Raw genomic sequence first — 6464 nt, forward strand, 5'->3', positions numbered from 1 at the left:
GCCCTTGAACTGAGTGACTTGCTAAGTCATTTCAGAGGACAGTTAAGAGTCAACCACATTGTTGTGGCTCTGGAGTCACATGTAGGCCAGACCAGGCAAGGACGACTGATTTCCTTCCCTAATGGACATTAGTGAATCAGATGGGTTTTGCTGACAAATGACAATGGTTTCAGGATCATCAGTAGATTCTTACTTCCAGACTTTTTTTTAATTGAATTCAAATTCCACCATCCGCTGGGTAGGATTTGAACTTGGGTCCCCAGAATATTAGCTGAGTTTCTGGATTAATATTCTAGTGATAATACCACTAGGCCATTGCCTCCCCCTAATTTATTGTGTGCCACAACTTGCTGCAAGTGTGAGATCAATGGTAAAGTGCCCTTTAAAATGTAGTTGTTTTGTGTGACCTGTTTTTTTCAGTGCACTGTTCCTTTGAATTATTTTGTGTGAATACGCACATGGTATTTACCATAGTTAAACATCTGTGTGGTGTCCTTCAATCTGCTGCTTGATGCTAAATTCTCATAGCTTAGTGGGAACATTGGTAGATGGGACCATGGTGAACAATGAGTCCGATAATTTATCTTGTTAACTAATTAACTTTAAAGACCAAGAAAGAAACAAAAGAACAATAGAGAAATTAATAGTACAAAATAGAGTCAAATTAAATACTACTATGATCCTGGCAGGAACCGTTAACTTGCAAAGAGAAATCCAAAGCCCAGCAGTTAACTGTAAGAACCACGCCATAAATTTCACTGCATGAAGCAAACGTTATTGTATATAAAGAAAAACAAAGCAAGCACTGCTAACTTAACACTTTGTCAAGACTCCAAGTCTGAAATCACTTCACTTTCTTCTCCCTCCCCCAAGCCCCGCAAGAGTTACCTTGCATATTAAAACACCTTGAAGGTTTATTCACTTTTCTTGGGACCAACCCAATGATATATTGCATTTTGATTTCTCCTCAATATGCCAACTACTCTTTCAATATACAATATTATTTGGGGGATCTTTCCATTAGCTTTTGGCTAAGTGACCCCTCAACTTTTCTTTAAGGCTTTATGACAGTAGATTCCTCAGTCCAAGCTAAAACCTCACTACCTTCTTGCTGTTACTTTGGGCAGACAGACTACTTTTCCTCTGTCTGCTCCCAAAGCGTCCTTCCAGCTCTTTCCAGCTAAATGTTTAAGCTGACTGATGTCTGTCACAAGAATAACTGCCTTTCATTGTGAGGGTCGTGTAAATTTTCTCCTCTAACTCCAAGCTTGACATATTATCCAGCTTCTTTTCCCTTACCAACTTAACATGAGCTGCAACCAACACAAGATCAAATCTGCAACTGCATTCTGAGAGGAACACCCAGATAAATTAAACAAAACAACCTTGTAACTTCACTGCCTACCTCCATAGCAATGTGTCACTCTTTGAGGTATGCCAAACAGAAATGAAAAATAAATACCTTACCTTCAAATCAATCCCTTTCATTCTTTGATCCATATGAATAATTTATATCTCAAATAAATATACTTGCCCTCTTTCCAGATTCCCTGGCCCCACCAAAAGCTCTCAGATGGGTCATCTATTGTTTAACTTTTTACATATCTAACTCTGACTTTTTAAAGATAAACACAAGTGATCTTTTAACTGTAATTAACCTAGGCTTGTTTGATTTGCATTCACTTTTGGGTGTTTACCAGGTGCTCACTTTGGCACCACATATACTAAAATTGGAACGATACAGAGAAAATTAGCATGGCCCCTGCGCAAGGATGACATGCAAATTTGTGATGCGTTCTTAATTAGATTTTCCATTTATCCACATTAAAACAAGTTCTAATTCCGAAAATTAAAAGTTATATTCTGAAACATGAATTATGGAACTAGATATTTGCAATGACGCAGGAAGAGTAGCAAAACAGATTAGATAAGATTAAGACAAGAGAGAAAGGAAATGTAAGAAAATAATTTGAAATTAACTACTTACTTTGCATATTTCTGTCAACTTCACTGTTTTAATATAAGCTATTAAATATAAGCTATTTAATATAAGCTATTAAATAAAGGTATGGCAGGATACCTCAGTCTCATGGAATGCATATTCGGTTCACGTGGAAACTCCAGAATGTTTCTCATGTCATGAACAACATCAAGTGCAGGAAGTGTCATCAGTTGGAGAAGCCCAAGTTTCTGGTTTCCGAGCAGCAGCTGGTGTCATGTGGTGTACTTAAAGGGTTATGAGTGGTATATATATTGCTGATGATGGTCAGCCTGCAGCCTAAGGATGTGCAGACAGAGTGAGAATTGGTGACCACCAAGCAGTCAAGTGGGTCAGGCAGGTAGAACAGGAGTCCCTGAGTACATCTCACTCTCCAAGTGTATTCAGCTCTGAAAACCGGTGAGAGTGTTGGACCCTCTGGGGAGTGCAGTCAGAGCTAAGTCCATGCACCGCAGCTGGCCCAGTTGTCCAGGGGGATGTGGGGGAAGCAGAAGGAAGATGAGGAAAACAATAGTGATATGGGTTATATATTTAGTGGAACGGGCATGTGTTTTTGATTCTGCAGACTTGGGTCTGGGATGTTAAACTGGGGTGAGAGTCAAGAATTCTTTTTGTATTCATTTGTGGGACATTGCTGGCTGGTCAGCATTTATTGCTCATCCACAGTTGCCTTTGAAGGGTAATTGAGTCAACCACATTGCTGTGGCTCTGGAATCACATTAAGGCCAGGCCAGGTAAGGATGGCAAATTTCCTTCCCTAAATGACATTAGTGAACCAGATGGGCTTTTCCAGCAATCAACAATGGTTTCATGGTAGTCAGTAGATTCTTAATTCCAGATATTTTTTATTGAATTCAAATTCCACCCTCTGCTGGGGCAGGATTCCAACCCAGATCCCCAGACCATTTAGCTGAGTTTCTTGATTAATACCCTAGCGATAATACCACTAGTCCATCACCTTCCCCTGAAGAATGTCGGTGAGAGGCTGCAGAATGCTCTGAAGCAAGAAGAGGATCAGCTAAAGGTTCTGGTTCATACTGATTCCAACAATATAAGTCAGAAGGGGATGAGGAAACATGAGAGATGATGTTTGAGGATGAGGATAAAACCTGAGGATGAGCAGACATGTTTTAGGGAGGTAGAACGTAGACTAGCAAGCAGGACTCAGGGTGTAATCACCGGATTACACTTGGTTCCAAGGCACAAGTGGGAAATGTTGATGATGGCATTAATGTGGTCTGAAATTAGGTTAATGTGTAAAGAAGACTCAAGGTTGTCTTCTGTTGAGTTCAACATATACTGGAAGGCAGGCAGGGAAATACTTATTTCTGATGTGAGCTGACCAGCATGGCTTATTTAATTAGCTGGTGGCGCCTAATCCTGAATGCACTTAATCTCATACACACTTTCAATTCAGGGACATGGGACTATGATAAACCTTCAGCCTGACCTAGGACATGAGAAAATCCAGTAAGTGGTTGCATGAGGCTGTGCGCTGGGGGCCATTGGAACAGACATGATGCCATTTTCTCCCAGGCCTCTCTGTCTCTTCTGCCAAAGATACACTGAACAAACAGGAAGTGCCTCCTCCTCCATTCTCCCATCAGAATTTGACCGCTAAATTCATGATGTGACTTTGTGTCACTCGTACACTGCAACATACAAAACAATCAAATATTCTGAACAGAGCTGCAGTAGAACTATAGCTGTGAGGAATTTAATGCAGCTGTACAAGCTCTTTAATCAGAGGATAAGTAGAAATGAAATAGAATGACTCAGCACATAATAGGGACCATTTCTTGTGATGAATCATGACTAATAAGCCCATTTGAGTGACACCTTTGTTATCCTGCACTGATGTAGGTGTTGGCTGTGGTTCAGTGAGAATCATCTTCAATTCTGAGTCAGAAGGTTTGGATTCAAGTCCCACTCCACTCCAGAGACTTGAGAACACAATCCAGGCTAACGCCGTGGTGCAGCACTGCGGGTGCACTACACTGCCGAAGATGCTACCATTTAGATAAGATACTAAACTGAGGCTCAGTCTCCCCACATACAGCTGAGCAGAAAATATGGCACGGCATTTTACTATCGAGCAGGGTTTTCTCCCCAGTGTTCAGGCCAATATTTATCCCTCAACCAATATCACTCCACATAGCTGATCCGACTATCTATTTGTGGGATCTTGCTGTGTACAAAGTGTGCTTTCTTACATGATTTGGGTGAGTTAGATACAACTTAGTCTGAAAATGAAGCATTTTCTGGTGTAAGTTTAAAACTTACTTTATTAAAGAAAAGCGCTTTGTGACATCGACAGTTATGAAAGTGCGCTCCTAAGCATCCTTCGATTCAGAATTAGTATAAAACTATTATGGAATGTATCCCAATGGAATTCTTGACTTGTATATACAAGCCAAATCTGATACATTCTGGAAGATATGGGACCTCTAAGTCAAATATTTAGGATCCGCTTTTTGGACCTACTCCTACAAGGTGGCATGGTGGCACAGCAGAGTACTGTCTGTGTGGAGTTTGCATGTTCTCCCTGCGTCTGCATGGGTTTCCTCTGGGTGCTCCAGTTTCCTCACACACTCCAAAGATGTGCAGGTTATTTGTAGGGTAAATACGTAGCATTACGGGGATAGGGCCTGGGTAAGACGTTCAGTTGGAGAGTCAGTGCAGATGTGATGGGCCAAGTTTTATCAAGTTTTTCAAGTTTCTTTACCATAGGTTGTGTGGTTCTGCCTCTGTTATCCTGTTGTCCTTTGAGGAGAAATTGAACAGAATGGGCTGTTATTCTCTGTGGGTTAGGAAAATGAGAGGTGATCGCATTGAAAATTAGATGATTTAGAGAGGGTTCAACAGTGTAGACACTGAGAAGCTGATTCCCCCAGGGAATAGAGAACTATGGAATAAAGTCTCAGGATAGGAGGTTGGCCATCTTGGACTGACTTGAGGAGACGTCTTTGCATATGTGAGGGTTATGATTCTTGGGAATTCTCTACCACAGAGGGCTGGAGATGCTCAATCAATTAGCATATTCAAGGCTGAGATCAATCAATGTTTGGACTCTGTGAGAATCAGGGGATATGAAGATAGTGTGAGAAGGTAGGGTTTGAAGGCAAGATTCAGCCATGATATTAATGAGTGGTGCAGCAAGCCTGAGGGACCTTACGACATATTCCTACTCCAATCTCTTATGCTCTCATGTGGGAACTATTCCACAGTGTGGCCAACAGGAGCATCACCAAGAAGTGTCTAGTATTGCTTTGAATACCCAAGAGTAGAATGTCTGTTATCATAGGATTGTTAGATACAGGCATCTGAAATTCCTTGTCACCATCTAAACCCAAACATTGAACCTTTTGGCTATTCCAAAATCAGTCAATGGGAGAACTATGACTGTGAGAGTTTTAACATAGCCGTAAAACTGTGGTTCAGTGATTATTGTATAGACAACGGGTTCAGTCAGCATTACATCCTGGAAGGTATACGTGTGAAGCAGACATTATTGAGATTACCCAAAATCATACAGCTTTCTGATACTCAGGGCTGAGTTTTTTCCACGTCCAGGGAGAGAGGTTTGGAGGTGGGATCAGGAACAAAGTTACAGAATTTTGTCTCAGGGTGACTTCATGATGTGATCTAGTCTCCGAGTAATCCTGCCAGAGATGGGGTCTGACTGGAAGATAGTTAATTAGGTTTAATTAATTGTCCACTTGGGGTCAAATTGGTGATGCTACTTGGATCTTCCCACTGGTGGATGGGCCCTCACTGAGGCAGATGGCTGAAGACAACCTCCAAGTGGAAGGCCAGTGCTACAGACAGGAGAGGGTTTAATTTAAACCCTGTTTCCTCCTCTCACCATCCGTCTGTAATCAGAGAAGTGTTTCTTATTTTTGAATTTTTCCTTTATGAGTGATGGTGTATTGTTCCAACACCTCAGTTTAGGCGTGACCCAATTCTATATTAATATCCCCAAAGCAAGCTTGAGATAGGATGAACTAAAAAAGGTTAATTTATTTTCATACATTCATGTGTGAGAGGAGGGTCACAGATGTGGTAGAGAATCAAAGGAGGTGTAGGGTAAAGACCCCAGGCAAAATAAAAATTATTGTTTTCATTTGGGTCCAGAATCATAGTCCAATGGTGTATTCTTTTACGTAGTCGGCAGGGTGAAGATAGATGCTGGATAATCCATTTTTCCAGATCGATGACTTCTGCTATGAGATAGGCACATGGAGATGATTTAGTATTGTAGGGAGTGGTACAGAAATTCCAGTTGTGATTATGGATGTTATCTGTAAACAAATATTCTTGGGAATATGGTGGTATTCTGAAAAGAAGGCTATGTATGTGTGCATTTGTGTGTCATAGAGTCATAGAGGTTTACAGCATGGAAACAGGCCCTTCGGCCCAATTTGTCCATGCTGCCCTTTTTTTTTTTAAAGCCCTAAACTAATCC

General features: G+C 41.1%; 1 non-coding gene across 1 annotated transcript; it reads left to right on the forward strand.

Annotated features, from left to right (window-relative positions):
• Positions 1-1700: 1700 nt before the first annotated feature.
• LOC144493248 (U6 spliceosomal RNA) lies at positions 1701-1807 on the forward strand. Its single transcript, XR_013497702.1, has one exon. It is a non-coding gene; the product is annotated as a U6 spliceosomal RNA (small nuclear RNA).
• The last annotated feature ends 4657 nt before the right edge of the window (positions 1808-6464 follow it).

Source organism: Mustelus asterias, chromosome 4 (assembly GCF_964213995.1).
Source record: "Mustelus asterias chromosome 4, sMusAst1.hap1.1, whole genome shotgun sequence".
Lineage (NCBI taxonomy): Eukaryota > Metazoa > Chordata > Chondrichthyes > Carcharhiniformes > Triakidae > Mustelus > Mustelus asterias.